General features: G+C 41.6%; 1 protein-coding gene across 5 annotated transcripts in view; it reads right to left on the minus strand.

Moving 5' to 3' along the window:
- The window catches only part of NRXN3 (neurexin 3), a gene marked incomplete at its 5' end in the record, with an annotated part of 972314 nt that overhangs the window by 348565 nt on the left and 602179 nt on the right, over positions 1–21570 (minus strand). The gene's annotated exons all lie outside the window — the stretch shown is intronic.

A 21570-nucleotide genomic window follows, 5' to 3' on the forward strand; every position in this document is an offset into this window, starting at 1 on the left:
TTTCTTGACCCCTCTCTACACGGAAGTTGTTCATCACAATGATCTGGCACACGCTTTTTTGTTATTAGCTAGATCCTGTCAGCCAAGCTCTTGGTGACACAGAAATGAGACACAATACAGTTTCTTTATCTAGCTAAGGTACTTCTGGAGTGCCGATCAATGTAGTTATCTAGGAAATGTATCATCAGGATATTAAAATTGGTTATCGTTCCCCAAGTGCTGTGCTGAGTTACTCAATTGGAGATTAAAGTTATAAATCTAAAAATGGATGGAACCATAACAGGACTTCGCCACTGCTAGCACTCAATATGACTCAGTCTAGTGAACTTGGGATGCACTGTAGCTCCTGGATTCCAGTTGTTCTGCAACATAATTGTTTTATGGACCTGGACAAGATGCTTTTTTCCTCTAGGCCTTAGTGATCTTATGATACTTAGTTTCCATATGAAACTCAATTTCAATGAAATAGAATTAATGTTCTTGTCCTATTTTGGTAGGACAGTTTCAGCTGGCTCTAGATATGTAAATAGCTGTGAAATTGCAAATAATAATTTATCTCATTTGCAGTTGCTTATGGTTACAATGCTGTAACTCTTTGTATGCTCTTACTTATTTCTGCTGTGTGCCTGGAGATGGGAATTAGGATTTTAACCTGTCACTCATCACATAATAAAGTCTGAGTCACTCACCTCTTATATCTAGAAAAAATTCTAGCAACCGTATGTAATTTTGAAGTAACAACTAAACTTCACTGCTTCACCTAAGTCTCACAAATCTTCATGCCATGACACCATACTAAAGGACTGCCAGCTGAATGAGTAGCAAAGAAATGAAAATCCCTTCACAGTTAAATATGCGACTTGTTCAAATACCACATAAGAGAAACATTTTTCATCTGATATAGAAAATAAATGAGAAACATGTCAGTCCCATTTAGACATATGTTAAACTCTGCGGAACACTCCTTTTTCTCACATTTGAAACATGTGAAAAATAGTGACAATACAGAGTTAAACTGGTCTCTGGCAGAATTAACGCAGATTCCAGAGGTCACCCTGCAGACAGGAGCTCCCTGTCACCCCTGCTCCATAGCTCAAAGCTGCCTCAGGGCAGGTGAGGAGCAGCCCCTTCCTTCCCTCTTCTGCTGCTCCAAGCCCTGCAGCCTTACCAGGACTCTTGCTTTTTCACCTCTTATGCTCTGCAGCCCTGAAGAAAACACTGCCTGTGTTCTCCCTCCTCTACAAGTACAGAGTGAATTAGCTTTGCTACAGAAAAAAAATCAGTGCTACCCCAGGCGTGCTAGCAGAAAAGTAACTGAGGTAAAGAGTTAAATCGATTACAAAAACATGTCCCAACCCCCCTTACCTGAGCTTCAGCTTTCCTCACCCATTTTGTCCTTTCTCAGGCTTATTCAATATAGAAAAAAATATGTTAAAAAATAATAATAATAAAAAAGCCAGCTAGCTCAGCAGGAGCTACATACTGATTAGAAAAGTTTTGCTTTGTGGAGTGCAGGTTTGGGGGCAGGAGGAAATGAAGCAAATAAATGGTATTAATCCTTTAAACCTGAGAGTTTTAGCTACTGCATTAAAAAGTTGGCAGTGGTATCTTCTAATCCCAAAACCCAAGTGCAGCGTATTATCCAGCAGACTGCATTCCCACACTTGACACCTCCCTAAAAGCTTTCCTGCCTGTGTGCCAGTTTTATCAGCTACCTGGAGGACTAAAAGAGGACTCGCTCACTAATTCCCAACCTTAGAGCAATCCTGCTCTGTTCCTTGAATGGCAGGGTGAATAGGGCACTATCTTTAGAAAGCCTCTGCTTGTTCAGTTACAGCACCTTGCTTCACTATTAGCCCTGAGCCAAAACCACAATAGTGAGTGGAAGCATCAAAAGCATTCGGTGGTGGTCTAATTTTGCTTTCCCTGCTTCACCCTGAGGTGTGACTGACTCTGCTGTGGACCCTGAAAGCTGATGAGCAGTTCACAGAACAATGCTAAAACAGTGCAGGACAAGACATGAAGAAAAAGTCAGCATCCAAGTAAGCCTGCAGGAAGAATTTGAAGAGTCAGGATAAAAATAACAGAAGTGGGACACAGCCAGAAATGAGGATTAACACCAGACAACGTCAGTGACAATGAGTGACGAGGATTCCCAGTTGCATGTCTTATACCAAAAATATCTCCACAAGGAACAACCTGCCCCCTAGTCCGAAGAAGAGTGAGATCAGCGCTGAAATACCGGAACTGCCATTTCGAATGAAATCCAGGTCCCGGTATGTGCCTATGACAGTAGTGAGTGTCACACCACACAGGGAAAGGACAGCAAACCCTGCTGTGAGAGAGGAATGATGTAGTCTATCTGAACAAATGATGTAGTTGGAAAAAACAGGCAAGATTTCAGACACAAAATCATTTTCAGATTAAAAAATTGCTCTGTTATAGTCCAGTTTTATCAGATGATTTACTAACTTTGCTTCATTTACACACTAACACCATTATAGTCACAACAACACTATTAACTACAATCTGCTCCAGTAAGTTTGGGAAGATGTTCTCCTGCACCTCCTAGGTCCCATCCTCATTTCTAAGCCTTGAAATAGCAGGTTTTTTACTAGCAGTTAAAGACCTGTCAAGCTGCCTTGTCAATGGCCACTGTGTGGCACAGCCTCCCCAACACCACACTGAACCATCTTCTCAGTCCTATGGCAGACGGATAAGGAAACATCACCTAGTTAAATGTAGAATTTGACATAATTAGTATAATTAATATTAATGCTTAATGATTCTAAATCCCCAGCTCCTTTGCTAGTTCATCCATAAATGCAATATTTCTCCAGGTCTGCAAGCGACATGATACCTGTCCTTTGATCTTGTCCTCTTTCAAGTCACAAAATAAGATCTCATATTAAGATTCAGTGGGAGGGACAAACTGCTTGGAGTTTTAGTGTAGCATTACAATGTACTGAACATATTATTTTTTCCAAATCACAGCTTTCCCAGCTTTCCTTGGATTCTGTCACACAAAGGCTGACACACTGGATAGACTAGGGAAGAAATTAGATCAGATGCAATCTGTTACTCTCTCTCTTTCTTTTTTTTTTCTTTTTTTTTTTTTTTTAAGACACCTGAAACAGATGAAAACAGAGAAAGGGTGTCAGATGCCCACTGGGTATAAGCTGGCATAGCTCTGCAACAGTCACTGAGTAGAATAAGCCAATATATTGATAACTACTGAGAAGTTATTCTGTGTATCTTACAATATTAACACCAAAGTCAACATGAAGGAAAGGGGAAAGGGGCTTTCACCTCTTCTGTTCAAACCTCCAGCCTAATGAATGTACAACAGCCCTAACACACACACTTGCTAAAATGACCCTGGCTGAGTCAGAGATGCCCTGCAGCACCATCTGCCCCTGCTGATCACCCTCCTCCTCCCAAACACCCACCTTCTGCCCCAGAATATGCCTTGCTCTGCTGACACACTCCTGTGTCAGGCAGAAGTCCCCAACGTCAGAAGAAGAAATAACAATAGCAGCCTAAGCAGGCTTCTAAAAATCAATTATCTACCTGCTTTTCTTTTTTTTTTTTTTTTATTTACAAGTAAAATGGCCCATGTTCTATTACTGATATCAATGTAAACCTGGAAGATTGCTGTTAAGGGCAGCAGAACAGAACTAGGATCAGAACCAGCACCCTCCTGTTGCATCTGAACTTATAGCAAATTTTGGCGGTATGTAATGTGTGAGCTCACTTTTTTTTGTGGACATTGTACTAGATCATGAACACATTATTTAACCTTGGGAAACATCTGAATTTTTCTTCATTAACTATTTTATCAACATCATCCTCTGTGAGGCCAAAGCATAGTTACTTGCTCAAAAACAGATTCAGAGGAAACCACAGCCAAATGATACTTTGCCTGGCTGTTAGATAATGAGAAAAAATCCTATGGTATTTACACACATAACAGCTGAGAAACAGACAGTACCAGGTATCTGCGGAGGTACCTTAAGCAACTCTTCATCCAGCACTCTCTCCTAACAGCAGGAGCCAGTTAAAAAGATTTCCATGCTCTGGAAGGCTGGAGTTTCCAGCCTAGAACAGAGGATGAAGAACAGCAGCAGCGCTGTCCTCAGATCTCAACACCAACCATACAGCATAGGCAGGACCTATGCATTGCTCTCCACTGTGGAGTGCAGCTTTTCAAATTTGGTCCCTTAGATGCAGCATTTGGCCTCATAATCTCTCCCCAGCACTGGCAGACACTTACAGAGCAGACTGGAGATACTTTGGGAATTCTCAGCTGTGTCATATAGTAAGATCATAATCCAAAGGATTGGACCCCCATGAAAATATTTGGCATGGATGTGGCTATTTCTAAAAACAGAGTGGACTGTGGTCAACAGCCTGTGGGGATTTCTGCTGAGCTGGGAAAGTTTAATAAGCAGACATGTTGGGCAAAGGATTAAAACACTTTCATATTACATTTCAGGAACAAACACAAGGCAATTTAACTCAATCCACTTAATGTCTTTTTGTTCCTGTCACACCTGTAAATGCTACTGACCATCACCTAGAGACATGCTTCTCTAGAATAAGCATTTTTCCCATCCAAAGGAGGTTTCTCATAGTTAGATTTCAAGGATCACGGTGTCCCTCCTCCCCTCCCAGCCTCTGCTTCCTTTGGCAGTGTTCTGGTGCAGATTTTCTTAGATAATACAGTTGCTTTAATGTTTTCAAACTTAAGGCTTCTTAAATGGAAAAATGGTCTTTTAAAAACTGCAACATTCTACTTTTCAACATTTTTCATTTTTGCAACACTTTAAATGCTAATTCTTTTATCAAAAATGTTATTGGAACTGTTATCAAAATGGTTATAACTGTAGTAAAACCTCTTAGAACATGAAAAACAAATCCATTTTGAACCCTATGAAACAGAAAGAGCATCAAAACCTCTATATTGAACGGGTAAGTTGAAAAATATTTTCCAGCCCAGCTCTTCAGAAAGGCAGGCAGTTAACCCACTCCTTGCTGCGCTCTCTCCCCTCTTCTCTGCAAATGTAAGCACTGAAATGTGGCTGCCATTCATTCCCTTTCAATGTGGACACAACAGAGACTGAATCTTCCACAGCCTATCTGCCTCCAAACCTACCAACCAGTGTTTCTAGGGGGCTATTCACATGCTCACAATTTCGTGTACAAATTCTGAACTATACAGCTGAAGGACACTCTGAAGGGACTGCTTTGCTGGGCCACACTTTGCAGGAAGAAAGACGGAATGCTAAGTGGTCCTGACCACATGCACACAACCACTACTGCGGCACACACACACACATCAGTGGTAACTCCTTGGGTCTCTCCCCAGGGCTATCTAAGCTGTAGGAAGTGAGCCCAATGGACAGGAATCCTACTTGCCTTTTACTTCTAAAATGCCAGTGCTAGTGAATACCTGTATGGAAAATCAACAACATTAACAACAAAACGGGAGAAAGTAAAACCTCTCTTGAGACATAAATTAAGATATTTTGCAAGTGTAATGTAATGGTGCAGAGTTGTCACAAAAGCCACTGCACTCTGATCCTTCGTCTCCCTCCCATTTAAATGCTTTCTGTGAGCACAGCCTTATAGAGGTTCCGTGTACCAACTAAAAGGGTTGTCATGTTTAATGGAGCCAATGATTGCTAAATCTCAATCCCTGGTTAATCATTTGCTCTTGCCAGCACGGTAAAGCTGAGCATCCCAAATCTCCAGGACAGTCGTGTTAATGGAATAAGCAAAAAAGTCAAGTGAGATGTTATCTGAGCCTGCCTGATGAGATTGCAGTTTGCAGACAACCCCGGCTTATCTTAGATGATGAACTATCGGGGATAAACAAAATGCATCAAGCCTGTTTCCCCAGGACCTTGACTTGATGGTAGTAGGGGAATATGAATAATATCTAGGTGGTTCAATACAGATTAAATGAGGAACTGGATAAGATCATGGTTTTAACAAATATCCACTTTAAAAATATCCCCAAATGCCTGGTCCAATAACCATGCAATGCAGAGGATTAAACTTCTGGTATACATTATTTAAGGATGGGTAAATTAAGGGTAAAATCAAGGACTCCACTCTAAATGCAATGTGTATATGCAGGCACACATTATTCTTTCTATGGGTACACTTAAAATAATACTTGAGTTTTTCAGAATCAAAAACTATTACTTATCTCAAAATGGTTTACAAAGCTGGGTCACTAACATAATTCCTACACATAGAAGGAAACTGCAGTAACTAGTTTGCATAATTTGGCTAAGATTATAAAACCAGAAAATGGAAGATCCAGAAACGGATTCTCAGACCCTGCTCTCCTCCACATTCACAAGCATACAGCTATATATCAATGATGTAAGCATTGGTAAGAAAGACATAGAAATCTTGCAAAATAAAGACTAAATATTGTCCCACATATCTGTGATCTCACAAAAATTATATATTCCACTTGATAACTGGTGTTGAGGAAAAAAAAAAAAAACCAACATCTAGTTTAGGCATGCAAATCCACAATGTGTAGAGACATGCAAGGATTATTTATTTATGCAAATGTGACTGTATTATATGTGCCTGAACAAGGTATTGAAACGTATTGCATTAACACATCGTATTGTTTCTCTTAAACAATGTATTGCTCTAAACAGTGAACTGTTTGGGCTTTAAATTTATCTAGCTTTAAACACTGAAAAAACATTATATGGCACCTAGCAGCGAATGTGGGATCGAGCCACGGTTCAGGCTTGCTCCAGTAGCAGGTTACAGAATCTTAATAGAATTTCTTCACGCAGAATTAGTGTAGAACTCCACAGTGGAATATTTTCATAACAGAATCAGTGATACTTTAAGAAGCCCACAACCACAGTCCGGTTTGGAAAAATTTACGGGGCTGGTTTTGTTCCACAGTGGCAGTTAAAAGAATATCACAACCTTACTGCTGACATTTGACACTGCCCCACTCTCTTTGAATGCTTTTCCTCAGAACCTCACTGACAGGAATTGCAATTTCAAAATACCTCATCAATTAAAGTCCCAGCTACAGAGTCATAATGCAACAAACATCCAGTTTTAAGGCTAAAACTTAGGAGGATAGCATGTCTTAGAATATTTGCTTCCAGAGCCCCAGTCATCTACAGCTAAGATCCAGAAATATTTTTTATTCCTCCTGCTGTTCAAGCCACACTGTATCAAATAAGGGAGAAATAACAGCAACTATTTTGGGAGCCTTCTAAATGGATTAATGCTCATGTAACCCAGGCTTTCAGAATGGTTCTAATGGCATAGATGTGCATTTTTGTTTGCATTTGTGTCCAAATCTTTTTATGACTAGCATTGCTTGAAAATTTTCCACTGAAGGGTAATTCATCAGAAGTAAACTATTTATAGAAATTGTTCTATATTCAGTTTTAAACAAGTTTAGGCATTTAAGAATAAGGCTTCAGGTTTCATTAAAAACATGTTTTATTTGGAAAGCTTAATAAATAAATACTTAAGTTAAAAAATGTCAAAGATTGAAACTGTTGTAATGATGTTGTTATACCCAAGATGATCAAAGGATATAAACGAGCAAGGTTTGCCTTTAGCAGACCAACCAGTACAGAAGGATAAAATGCAAAACATAAGGAACATAACCCCTATTCAGATCTAAAAGCGTAACAGCAGTTTTCAAAGCTACATGTGGCTTTAGACTAAAAGTTCTGAATCTAACATTGTTATCTAATAAATTAGTTAATTTGAGATAACAGGTTCCTGCTACCTGTAGATCCATGGGGAGTGGTACTAGCAATAGTAATATGGTCTCTCAGTGGGACAGAGAGAGAACTAATTATTGCCTATAGGATGTGAAGGAGTTCACAGGCAGCAGATGTAAGAAGAAATACAACATACCATAAATCAATATTGCTATGCCGAACCCTTGATTTCTAGGGTCTAACAGTTACAAATTTTACTTTCTAAGATCTTCCTTTGAAACTGTTTTGAAGGAGTCCCTTGAGGATCATGGTTGATACGTTAGAGTGGTTATTTGTGAAAAATGTTCTCCCACTGTTAACTGGATATTTCTATTTACTGACTGTCTGTGTAAGTTCACCATGGTACACAGCAGGTTTCTGGTCTCACCAGCTTTGGTTCCATGAGGGCCTTTGCAGTACTGGATGACTTTGCATTATTGGTCCATATTCTGGACCACACATATGTTAAATCCAAGGTCAGAGCTACTTCTTTAGATACACAGGTACACATCTTCTGGTTTGTAATGGCGGAAATAAGATCTGGCTGATTATGCCTCCCAAGCCTCTAGGAACTAAGCAAGTATTTGAAGTTCCCATGACCACCTGGGAGTTTAGAGCATGCAAAGGTGAAGCTCTGATTTGTCTGGAGCTATAGCAGAAGACAAGGTCAAAACAGGATCTAAGAAGTTGTTGCTGCCATATTCCTTGCTTACACCACTCTGCCTCTTTTCCTGTGGGATATTCTTAGCTGAAAGCTGCTCTTTGGGAAGCTTACACTAGTTTAGATGAAAACACTGAATAGAAAGGACTTACTTTTAAGCACCATAGATTGTAAAACACTGTGAGTACATAGCCACTGTTGTTTGAAAGTGGACATAACGGGTTTAATGTCTTTGCAGTTTGGAGGCAAAAGAGAAAACATTTCTGGCAGCATTTGGCATGGCTGAGGTTGTTTCTATTATAGACAAATGCACACGAATCCAGCTTTTCTGCAAAGTAATGTACAATCTCTCTCTCTGACACATACACCATATTTCCAGTCCTCAGAAGTCCCTGATGCAGGTTACTATCAGGAAGAGAAAAAGGTATGGCTGCCATATGCACATATTTCTCCAAATACATCCTATTCTTCTACCTGAAAATCCTGTCTAAGGAAGCTGGAGGATCATGTACATGCGTCTGGCATTTCTGGACACCCAGTTTTCCAGTGCTTATGCACAGGTCAATGCTATAATGCATGTGCAGTGAGCCAAATATTCCAGGAAGACCCAATTCACGCACACCATGCCAACAATCTGCCCACAAACCATAAATCATGAGTATTTGAGACACATTAGAATTGAGTTACATGAATGGATTATTCATGATGCCACTTCTTGGCAGTATCAGACTACCTGTGCATGTGCCTCCTTCCCCTGTGCACATATTTCTGTGAGGAAATTCTAGACAGAAACACAGCCATGCCACCAAGTAAAAGCAGTGTGAAAGGTGAAGTGGACCAGAGGTCACCAGTGCTAGGTTGCATGGTCAGGTTTGACTTTGTGCACAGCTGCATTCAGATAGCATAAACTCTATTAACCTCTGAAGCCTATAATTAGGCACCCTGATGGCCTAGAGTGAAGTGACACAAAGCAGTAAACCCAGGGACTTCAGCAGAACTTGAGCTGTTTCAATGTGGTGACAGTTTCTGACTCAGCAAACTGCCTTCCCTCTCCATGTCCCATTTTCTCATCTTAGAACAAGAAATACAAAAGCTGGTTGCTTGCCCTCTATCAGATGCTATAAGGAGCTGCATGAAATGCTTTGAGATAGTAATGTAAAAATAGCGAAGTACAAAGTTAGCATAAGAAACAGACCTATTAATGAAGAATAGCATGTGAAATTATTAAAGCTAGGATAAAACTACAACCAGTCTCCTCCTCAGTTCTTTACAACATAAGGTGATCACCATTTGTGAGGTCAAGGAAAAAACCACAACCCTCCCCTGGGAAATACAATTAAGCATATCAAAGAGGTTATTTGCATCCATCCGTAGCATCTGGCACTGGCCACGGCCAGAGACAGAATACCAGACCAGATGGACCAATGTGTATAGAAATTCTTATAATTTTCTGTGATTAATTTCTTCCTTCAGGTTGGGTATGTCTCTTCTAATTGTGTATCAACATATAACCAAAATTGGTGCTGACATATCGTTGATTGTACTGTGAGTTTATCTGCAGCTCAGCGTTCTGGGACAGTTTAGTCCCTTGCTTACCTCAACTCTAATGTAGGATTTCTTTATCAGTGAATTTCTACATTCACTCATACATTTTCCAAGCCTTGTCCTCAGAGGTTACCGACGGAATCCATGACTCAACTGTAATTTGAACCAAAAATCTTTTTCAGTTCCTGAATCTTTGCTACTGTAAAACTGTAGCCTATAAGACTCCAAATGATTTTCTAAGAGTACAGTCTTGTCTGCGAATTTCTAGAACCCAGGTTTACGCGGCAGAATCCTAAAACCTTCCCACAAATTATTTTGGAATGACTGCACTGTTTTTCTGTGATGCATTCTGAGACATGCAGAGTAAGGATGGTGCAGACAGTGAAGATAACAGAAATCTCACCTTTCACAAGAACCACCCACTGCATTTTTTGTTTGTTTGTTTGAAGAACATGTAAGTAGTAATAATTATTTAATTTTAGAATTATTTTATTTCTAAATAATTTATTATATAAATAATTAGGAACCATTAGCACTGCACCATAAAATTATGACATTGCATTGTCCTATCACATCAGGGACTCTGTTGCCATATTTTAAACTTCTTGACTAAGTAGGACTTTGCAAACACAGTCAAGTTCAGCTACATGAAAGCCAGTGACTGAATCAGCCTCTTTAGAAGGTGCCCTTGAATCCAGGAACCCAGAAAGGTTATAGAAAAGGGTTGCTGTATGTTGGTTGCTCAGGCTGTGAAATGGGATAAAAGAAGAAAGAAATAGCTCCTGCAGATATGACTGTTTTGTCTTTACTCAGTATTGAGAAGGGAATAGTCTCCACACACAGCCCCTAGCTCTTTCTTGAATCTGAACTCAGCTCCCTTATGGACATGAATTACACATAATCCTAAACCTCAGCAGAAACGTAAAAGCCAGATATTGCTCCTGAAGAGATGCAAGCTTCCCTGAGGAGCAATACTACAGATACCCCTCTGTACACATGTAAGGGTGCCCCAACAAAAATGCCCACTATTCAGACACCACATTTGAACAAACTGCTCCTCTTTGCACAGGCAGGGCAGGCAGACACCCCAAGGCACCACTGCAGACTGTAGTACAGCCCAGACTTTACCTGGGCCTGCCCCAGTGACCTTCCCAGTAATAAGCACAAATAAAGCATTGCATAGCTCTTCCCATGGTGAGCAGCAACAGAATCCACCCTTTCTTCCTCCACAGAAAATATTGTTTTCAATACCTCTTTAGACCAGTAGGTAATAAGCTACACATATTACTGTCTTCTTCTAGATATTGCCAATAAGATTTCAAAGAACAGAGGCAATGGTAAAAAAAAAAAAGTAATAAGCTAAATAGGCGTCTCAGTTGTCACAGTGACTGGATTTGTAAAAATATATGGAATACTTTGAAGTCTAGGTCCAAGGTCAAAAGAGTGTGTGGCTAAAAGACCACTGTAAATTGAATAACACCAGCATGGGGCTCTGGTAGGCAAGTTACAGAGCCCACAGCCTTCTGCAGAGCACCCTAAACCTCCTCAGCTCCGATCAAGAGGAGCCAACAAGGTAGCCCTGCTGCTGAACTCTGATACTTCCTTTCCTGTTTCTGTAGTGTATTTTTTTCTTCAGCTTCAAATTGTTAATGTCTTTTGATGAGAACTTCCTGGACCTTTAGTGGTTCTGATAATCTCTGCTTCCTCTACTTCTGATCTAAGAGAAAGAAAGAATGCGAATTGTACCCTTGACTGATTTACACTTCAGCTTAATTTCCATCTTCTTCCTCTTCTCTCCCTCCCCTCTTCTTTCCCTCACTGGCTGAAATCACCTCAATAATTTTGACCACAATTTTTGGCAAAATGAATTGATTGAACAGTTGCAGATAAGATCTAACTTTGTGACGGACACAGAAGACAGTGAACAGGGACACTGAAAGTAGAGGCTGGGGTGATGTGGTCAGCTCTTTGGGCCACTGGTATAAAAAAATCCCCCAAGATTTCTGGAGCCAGTGAAGAGAAATGCATGTCTGTAATGCTCCTTGAAGCAGTAAATGAAACCGTCACCAGCAGCAGAGAATCACTTGCCCTCAGAAAGAAATGACTGAAACAAAATGCTGCACTTAACCACACAGCCCAGGCATTCCCTATTTTTCTGACACTGTATTCTTGGGACAAGGATCAATATTTCTTTGCCGAATTGGCTGCACAAAAAAGCACCACTTCTTCTTGGGGCATTACAGGGATGAATTCCCAGGACTTCCCAAAGACAGTACCAGGAGCTGTGAAGGTCTCTAAATTCAAAGAACCAAATATTCTGGCTGAAGTTCAAAAATATCTTTCCTGTATGTTGAGAAAGAACAATAACAATATAGTGCTTTTCCTTTCAGATGGGTTATATCAGGATCTAAAGAGATTTTAAATACTCATACATTTCTGCATTACAGCACAGGGAAACTGGGCACACCAGGCGATGTGTGATGTGCCCCCAAAAATTCATCATTCATTATGTCAAGGTAAGCCAGTGGCAGAGCCAAGGAAAAAGTCTGAGGGTTCCTGTCCTCAGTTCTGCTTAGTGCTGCTGCTGAGGAAAAACCTCTTCAGCATTGCTCATTGCCATGTGAGATATGGCTTCACTGACACCAATGGCAAAAGTTCTCACCAAGGAATACACAAAAGGCTCAGGTTTTCACCATTTCTGTAAACCAGCTATCAAGTATTAATTAGTCCAATAGGGGAAGCTGCTCATTTTGCCAATGTATATGTTCCTAATGACTGGGCCAAGAAAAGGAGCCTGAGTTTATGGCTTGTTAAGTAGAAACCAACCTGTCTGGAATAATAATTACCTGAAACAAAATAAGCTTATATATATACTACTGGCACTCATCTGAGCGGAATTTGCTACACTGATCTTCGGTTACAAGACATATTATTTTCCTAAGCCAATACACATCAATTCTGGAGGACAACCACCCCCACCACCTTACTCTGTTCCAGGCTACTGTAAACCTGGCGTGCTCCTAGTATCTAGAGTCAGAAAAGCAAGTCACCAGGTAAGGGGATCCTTGTTGGGCATGGACATTTTTTTCTCAAGATTCTCCATGAAAAAAAAAAAAAAAAAAAAAAGAGTTTGAAAAGAAGACAGCAAGAATTCTTTGCTCTATTTTTCCTCTTCAAGCCTGTATAAGGTGCTGAATACATTTCTCAAGGAAAATTAATTTCTTTGCTTTTTCCTTGCCTCTAATGAACTGCCTCTGAATGCATGAGGGCACAGGAAGGAGAACAGACTTCGTGGTGAGATAATAAAAAGTGAAAAGGCATTCAAAGCCATCAGTATCTTGCAAACCTACACTGACGGAAATATGCTGGACTGCAGACAGGGGAGCAAGATCAGGGAAACTTGGAATAGCTTCAGCATCCATTACTTAACCAGAAAGAAAAGACGATATTGGAGGAGCAAGGAATCCTCCTGCAATCCTACAGAGAGTTTACGGAAGCAGATGACCAGATGTAGATGATATAAACTTAAGACTTCTCTAGGTCCTGCCCAGGCCACCAGCATTGCTAAACACTGCACTGAGTGGACATCAGTGAATGACAAACTGTTCTGTGAAAACCCAAGGACATCACCACTATCAGTAGCACAATCAGAATGTGAGAAGAGCTAAGATGGACTACCATTAGACAGTAAATCAAGGAAAACAAAGGAAAGAGAAAAATGTCAGGGTTTTGCCTACTCTTTTGACTTTCAACTCACCAGATACTAAAAGACCCACAGTGCTTGTAGGTCAGAAAATGTGTCTATATAACTACAAGCTCCAATAGTGCTTGAAGTTAAAAAGCCTTAGATAATCACCACAAGTCAGGGAAGCTGTAAAAGATAAAGTACAAGAAACTCAGAAGCCTTAATCCAATAAACGCAGGGATTCCTGAGTGTTCAACCAGACAATGAGAATCTTTCCACAGCAGACAGCTCAGTGGAGACCTCAGTAGAACCAAATTTCTATGTATAGTCCAGGCAGCGTAATAACTGAATCAAAATGAGCCAGGCCTTTTTAAAAAATTCCTATTATTTTCTTTGAGAACAGTTGCATTTCTTCAACAATTTCAGGTCAGTTCTTGTTTTAGTCAAACATGTTCACTTGCCCTGCAGAAGGTGGGCAGATCTCAAACCATCTTGTGACATTTGCTAGCGCATGTACATGCTTAAGAAGTCAGTTTTCCTGCTTGACAAAATGAGCAGTGCTGAATGTTTTCAATTTTAATAAAACACTGCTAGACGTGGCTTCTCTAAGGCCATGTTTATTTATGCTCTGTAGATGAGAAAAGGAGAAACACCGTTAATGACCGGTATGCTCGATACACAGTTGTCTACTGTGTCTTCTCTCCATTAACCACCCCATAACTGCCTTCCCAATGCTATTTGGGAAATGTCTGTACTCTACTGCTTTGCAGCCTTCACCAGCAGTGGAGGACATTTGTGCACTGAAACGTGGTAGCTGAAACAGCAAACCTGCAGAACCAGTTAAATAGAAACATTTGCAGAGATCATTCCTGTAACATCTCCACTGGCTGGGGTCATTAAGCAAACCAGCAGGAGCAGAAGGCTGGTGTAACAGGAAGTCATGAAAATCCTTGCTGGGCAGCGCAGCAGATGAGGAAGGAAACAAAGGGTTCACCAGCCTTGTCCAGATCATCAGCTGATGTCATCCAGCATGACGTCAAAGATTAAACTGTTAGAAAAAAAAAACAAACTTCACCTCCTCTCTCCTTCCAGTAATTTGATCCCCCTAATGTAGACATACTGAATTTGTTCTAAATTCAAAACCATGTCCCAAGGCTAACATGGAGATGGATTTACTCTGTTGTTATTAAATAGAGCCTGGCCTCAACAGGCGAATCAGCCTGATGGTACTCTCTACCTGAGCCCTCTAGAAAACAAAGTCTTCCCTGATTCTTTACCATGTGGTATTCACAGAATAAGCAAAGGGTATGTTTTCAGAAACATCTTGCATCTTTCTGATTTATTCACCCTGTCCCTTGAGCTTTTGCAGACACAAGGCCCTCTATAGACAGTGAAATACACCCCACTCTCTTCACAGAATCACAGAATGTCAGGGATTGGAAGGGACCTCAAAAGATCACCCAGTCCAATCCCCCTGCCAGAGCAGGAACACCCAGATGAGGTTACACAGGAATGTGTCCAGGCAGGTTTTGAATGTCTCCAGAGAAGGAGACTCCACAACCCCCCTGGGCAGCCTGTTCCAGTGCTTTGTCACGCTCACCATGAGGACGTTTCTTCTCAAATTTAAATGGAACCTCCTGTGCTCCAGTTTATACCCATTGCCCCTTGTCCTATCACTGGTTGTCACCGAGAAGAGCCTGGCTCCATCCTTGTGACACTCACCCTTTATATATTTATAAACATTAATGAGGTCACTCCTCAGTCTCCTCTTCTCCAAGCTAAAGAGCCCCAGCTCCCTCAGCCTTTCTTCATAAGGGAGGTGCTCCACTCCCTTAATCATCTTCGTGGCTCTGCACTGGACTCTCTCCAGCAGTTCCCTGTCCTTCTTGAACTGAGGGGCACAGAACTGGACACAATATTTCAGGTGTGGTCTCACCAGGGCAGAGGGGAAGGAGAACCTCTCTCGGCCTACTAACCACACCCGTTCTCTTGTTCTCTTTCATCAAGAATGCAAAGAGATAAAAGGCCCAAAACTAAGAGGTGATAAAGTAAAACTTAGTATTGGATCAATTTAGTAATGTCCTTTATCAGCCTGCTGCTCATGCTCAGCAGCCACTATAACTCATACCAACTTCATTTTCATTTTAATATACCATACAGTAAAGCAGCATAAATATACATCCTCAGATCTAAAGCGTATAATCTGTAAACTACAGGAACAGGCAGATCATTTCCATTAGTTTCTTATGTAGCAAAAAACACAATTTACACTCAAAGCATATAATTATATTCAAATTCTAAAAGACAGTGTCAGAAATACTTTAAATTCATAGTTTGGGGAAAGGTCACTCAGGGGTATAAGTAGTTATGTTTTAATGTGCAAAAACAACACACACACACAGAGCACAGAAGTAATTTGTAAGAGTGGTAAATCGCAGGCCCCCGCTCCAGCAGTTGCCAGGAATCCAGCACAGCCAGCACTCTGGCCAAAAGGTTCTTCGGAAACACCAGTGCTGGCATCTGGCATTAGAGACTGTCCAGGCTTTAAAGCCATATGGGAGAATGCTACTGCATCTATGTCCAGAATCTGAGGGTGTCCTCCTTGTCCTTCACAGAGAGATGGAAGCAGGCTGCTCTTTTAAGTTGCTCCAACATCTAACTCCCAAGAGGATCATGGAGATTTCATACACTTCTGTGACTCCCTGTCATGTATCTCAAAGCACACAAGTACACCAGGACTGTTCACCTTACCTAGGAGATAAGTGGTTTTCTCTTCACAGGTGAAGAAAACGAGTCAGAAAGAAAGGTAATCTTTCACCAAGGTCATACAACAAATCAGAATCACTGGCTAACAGTGTCATCTTGTGTGCAGAGGTTACACAGAAGACATGAAAAACACCTTTTTCTCTCTAGTGCAACTCACCTTTCATAGTTGTCAAAGCCCACCAGAACAAGAGAAACGAAAAACCAAAGAAATGTCTGCAAACCAACACAGGACTGTCATCCTGGGCAGCTATACAGAGAGCCAGTCTTCTCAGGGCACAGCACATGGAAACGGAGAAATAGAAAAATGTTCATCCTGTGTACTTCCCAGACAAAACTTCTGTTCATAGAATCATACAACAGTTTGGGTTGGAAGGGACCCTCAAAGATCATATAGTCCAACGCCCCTGCAATGAGCAGGGACATCTTAAACTATATCAGGTTTCTCAGAGCCCCATCCAGCCTGGCCTTGAATGTCTCCAGGGATGGGGCATCTACCACTTCTCTGGGCAACGTGGGCCAGTGTTTCACCACCCTCATTGCAAAAAAATTTCTTCCTCACATCTAGCCTTTATTTGTTTAATTGCTGCATGGCAAACCATGGAACTTCCCCACCACCAGCTGGAGACCATCCTAGTTTTAATCAGTATTCCCACCTTAGATGACCTGGGTACTTTTCCTTGCTTATAATGAGACCTGTCTGAGAAATTTGGAACTTCCAACAGCAGAGTGACTCTTGTAACATTGTTCAAGCATGTATTTTCATGCCACAGTAAAAGAACAAAAAAAAAAAAAAAAAAAAAAAAAAAAACAAACAAGGAAAACTGGCCAGCAGCTTTAAGAAAAATTTCTTCTATTTTTTAAATGTAGAAATATTATAAAAAGTATCATCCTCATTCTGCAGCAGCATTCTGACTGCATAGCTTCTGTCACATAACCCAATATTCTTTACAACTTCAATGCCTATACAAAGCATACAGCAGGATCCTTCATCTGTCTTTGAAATGCAGTCACCTCTGCAGCAGAATGTGGCAGTTGCTTGACAAGTCAGGGCTACATTACGCAAAAGCAGAAATGATAAAAAGTAGAAGAAACCTCTCTCTGGTCTAAATTGCTAAGGAAATACAAGGAGGAAGAAAGCCCTGATCTAATTCTGACTCAGGACTAGAATTCCCACTTTTGCAAAATGTGCTATGAGATACTGAGCAAGCACAAAGTAGCTATCAGAATACGCTTTTTTTAAACACATGTTAAGAGACTGTACCTTCAGCAGCACAGGTCTGAGCGATGTTTCAAAGAGCACAGAGGTGTATACTAAATCAGAATATCAGGGTTTAACAATAACATTTGGTTTCTCATGTTCCAGATCATGTAAGATCACTAGAATCTCCCAGGATCAAGCACCAGGTGAACAGATTTAAGCTTCAGTTTTGCAGATCAACAGAAGCTATTCCAAGTTGGGTACAATTAATACTGTGCATAGAATGAGAAGTCAAAGCACCTGATCAGAAACTGTTTCATATAAAAGTATGCACAGAATAAGTCAAATAGTAACCTGTTGTGAGGAAACAGTCTTTGTATATACCAGAATTTCCCTGTGTTCAACTACCGAACACTGCTTTCTTGGAAGAGCTACAGAGACTCAGCATGGGGGCCAGGGGAGGTGGACAAAGCATGGGGGTGGCTGTGGTGGACAAAGCTCAGCTATGACAATTTCAACAAGGCTGCAAGGGTCTACTGGGTTTGGCTGCTTAGATTTCTGGGTAGCCAACTTGAGACAATTTAGGCAGATTTCGCCTTTCTTTAAAAATATTAGTCATTGTTAATATCTCTGAGGAAGTGAATGTAAACATTCAGGCATACAGAATCACTAGTCTTTTTCAAAAAAAGTAGGCTTCATCATTGATAGAAGACTAGAGGCAAGCCACAGAAAGTAGTCAGACTTCTAGCTTTTCACTTTTGCAGAACTTAACTGCAACCCTAATTTCATCTCTGAATGAAGTTAATTTTACTGGATCACTGACTGCTCTTTGTAGAATGATTTTTTTTCCCTTTTGTTAAAGCTACCAACCTTTGCTCAAAGTAATCTTCTGATGATGGAGGAACAGGGAAGGTCCTGTTCAGTACTGGGGAATCAGCAGTGCCAAGGACTAGGGATTAGTCTTCTACTCTATAGAAAAGGCAGGATCGCAGGAACAAAGACACCCAACATGAGAAACAGGAGACACTGTAGGAGCAGCAAGGAACAGGACTTATATACACTGTCACAGCTGTGTGTGTCAAGCTTTGACACTGTTTTGCAGAATACCTGCCTTTTTTTTTTATGGTTTGTCTAAGCATTTGTTCCCATTTGCTATTTTAAAAATATATAAGAGATAGAAATGCTTCATATAAATGACGGAACTTGTAAGAGTTGACTAAGGCCTGAGTTACACCTGAAAGATCTGGTGGCTGCCCACTGTCAGTCCTCATGACGAGCCCTTACTTTTTGCTGTGATTTGTGCAACAGCCTGAGCAACCCTTGTCCCTGTGAAGTGAAAACCAAACGAGACCCCCCCCACGCCCACCATTGCTCCCACAGCTGCCCCTGCACAGCAATACTCTGAAGGCTGGGGAAATCTGCAGGAGGCATCACACGCACCCCTGCTCCCCATGCGTTAACGAGTGACAAAGAAAAACAGCTGGAGGAGAAAAGGAGAAACCAAATTAATTAATTCATCACTAAGACAAAACATGCACAAATCACTTCATTTTATCTGTCAACCAGAGGCATGCATTATTCATCAGCTGAGGCAAAGAGGACATGGAAAGAGGGGCTGTGAAGCCACTGCTGCAGGCTCTGGTAAAGCAGCTGACCCAGCAAGGTGCTAAATAGCTAAGTAGAGGCAGGAGGATTCAGCACATGTAGACTTTCAATAAACACAGCTCCAACTTCGTTCCACCATTGGATTTTCTTCCTCTCTCTGTCCCACAAGCCCTTAGTGAAACAGAGAGGAATCATAGCTTTCCATTCCTATCACTCAGAGAGAAAGGTTCTGCCAGTCTAGGAAGGTTCTGACATGGAAAAATGATTTCTTCTGACTTGCTGAAGTCCCCTGCTTGGCCAGACTCCCTCCCCTGCTGACAAAGAGGTAAACCTGTTACAAAGGCTTTCTCCTTGAGAAGATGCACTGTGCCAAGTTCTACATTTGCAGGTTGCAGCTCAACTACCGGAAAGCACCAGCTTGGTGATTTCAGAATTAACTCTCGTAACACCGGCACAGTAATGACTGCCAGATCTGGGCCCACTCCGTTTCAAGTTAAGCTGCAAGAAGGTTTTTCCACTGATTTTAAAGGAACGCTAAACACAGACTCCAAACAAGTGTTCACTGCTTGTGAGACATTTACTTTTCCTCTGTGCTACATGCTGATCTTCTTCAAACAGATTTAAATTCACTGGGATGTAGAAGAAAAAGGGAAAATATGGTTAAATACAAGACTAGGTTCCAGTGGTCATTACTGTGGGACTGGGAGGCAACACAGCAGAGTGACCAGGATCCTGACCTGATTCCTTCCGAAACCAGCATGCATGTAGTCACCAAGTAGGGCAGGAGTCAGAATGAATTTATTTCCCTCTAGCAAAAGAAAAAACAAACAAACAAACAAAAAACCAAACAAACAAAAAAATCAAAATCCCAGGAAACACAGGGAGTGCAGGGCCTCCCTGGAATCTGACTCCTCAACACTGTCACAGATCCAAATTCCAAGGGTCTCTGTAGTGCAACAATGGAAGAAAACACAAAAATAAACCATGTGCCTGTTTGCAAGACCAGCTGTCTTTGTGGTTTCTTTTTTCTCTCTCTCCCCCATCCCTTTACTCATGGACAAAGTGTGTTTCCATGCCAGCTTTGCTACATGGCATGATCAGGAAAGGGGAAAAAAAAAATCACAGGCTGGGTTATGTACCATCCTGAACTCCCTGAGCTCTCCATTTCCCTTGATTCCTTACTGAAACGAGGACACAGAAAAAAGTGCCTGTCTCTTACTAAAGTTAATAGCAGCTTTTGCTCAGAGCTCTTAAATGAGGCTTTGCTGGGCTTTCACGGCAAATGGAAAAGTCATCAAGGAGAAAAGAACTATCATTTCTTGACCAGAAAACAGACTATGGACTCTCCCACAGACTACGCCTGCCTTTTACATCAAGGCTAGCCACTATCACACTTTGTGACATCCGTCTCTCCTATCCTCACAGGGGACCCATGAGCCAGACATTCCTATTCTGTTCTATCACAGGAGTGCTCAGCTACAGAAAGACATCTGTGCAGGACCAGAAAAAGAAGAACTGGTGTCAGAAATGAGAGAGAGGATCACTTGGAAGGAGAAGGGAAAGAAGAGGAGAGCCCTAGGACGGTTGGTTGAAATGCCGCATGACATGGCTGCAGTAGGCACTCAGAGGGGTGTGCTGGCAGGGCTGTGTCAGAGTTACAGATATTGAAACCTGAAGTGTCACGGATAAGCACTCGGATGACCAGCAGAACAATCTGAAGAGTTCAAATGGCACAGCGATGAATAGACTTTCAATTAAGGCTGTAGGTACACTGGCAGAATTGTAGAAGGAGCTCAGTGCTGCAGGTCTGAGCAGAGGTGCATTGGAGAGGGAATGGGCTCAGGAACAAAGCCAGGAGACAGATGCTGCGGGTCACCACTGAGCACCAGCAGAGCAGGGCTGCGCTAGCAGTTGGTGCTTTAGCAGAGCTGCTGGAGGGCACAGGAAGAGGGTGGCTGGGAGCACTGCGGGGCAGGTTGCTGGTGCTCTGGCAGTGCGGGAGGGGGGAGCCCAGGAAGCTGCAGAACAGCACCGTGCTGCAGAGGCAAGGACTTGGGACCGAAATGGCGCTGGGCGAAATGGGTTGAGCTGGAGGTGCACGGCCAGTGGCAGCATCCTGTCAGCCTATCAGTCACTCGCTTCTACCCCAAAGTTCACATTCACCCCAAAAAGCAAGAGAAACACGTTCAGGCCCCTCACAGGAAGGGAACCAGTACCATGCCAGACATCAAGCCTATCTGTTAGGCACCACCTATATGAAACTCAGTTATGGGTTATTAATCATTAGGAGAAGGAGCCCTGTTATTTGCAGCAATACTCAAGGCCACGTGAGACAATCTCTATT

Source organism: Streptopelia decaocto, assembly GCF_964273445.1.
Source record: "Streptopelia decaocto genome assembly, chromosome: 7".
In the NCBI taxonomy this organism is placed as follows: Eukaryota; Metazoa; Chordata; class Aves; order Columbiformes; family Columbidae; genus Streptopelia; species Streptopelia decaocto.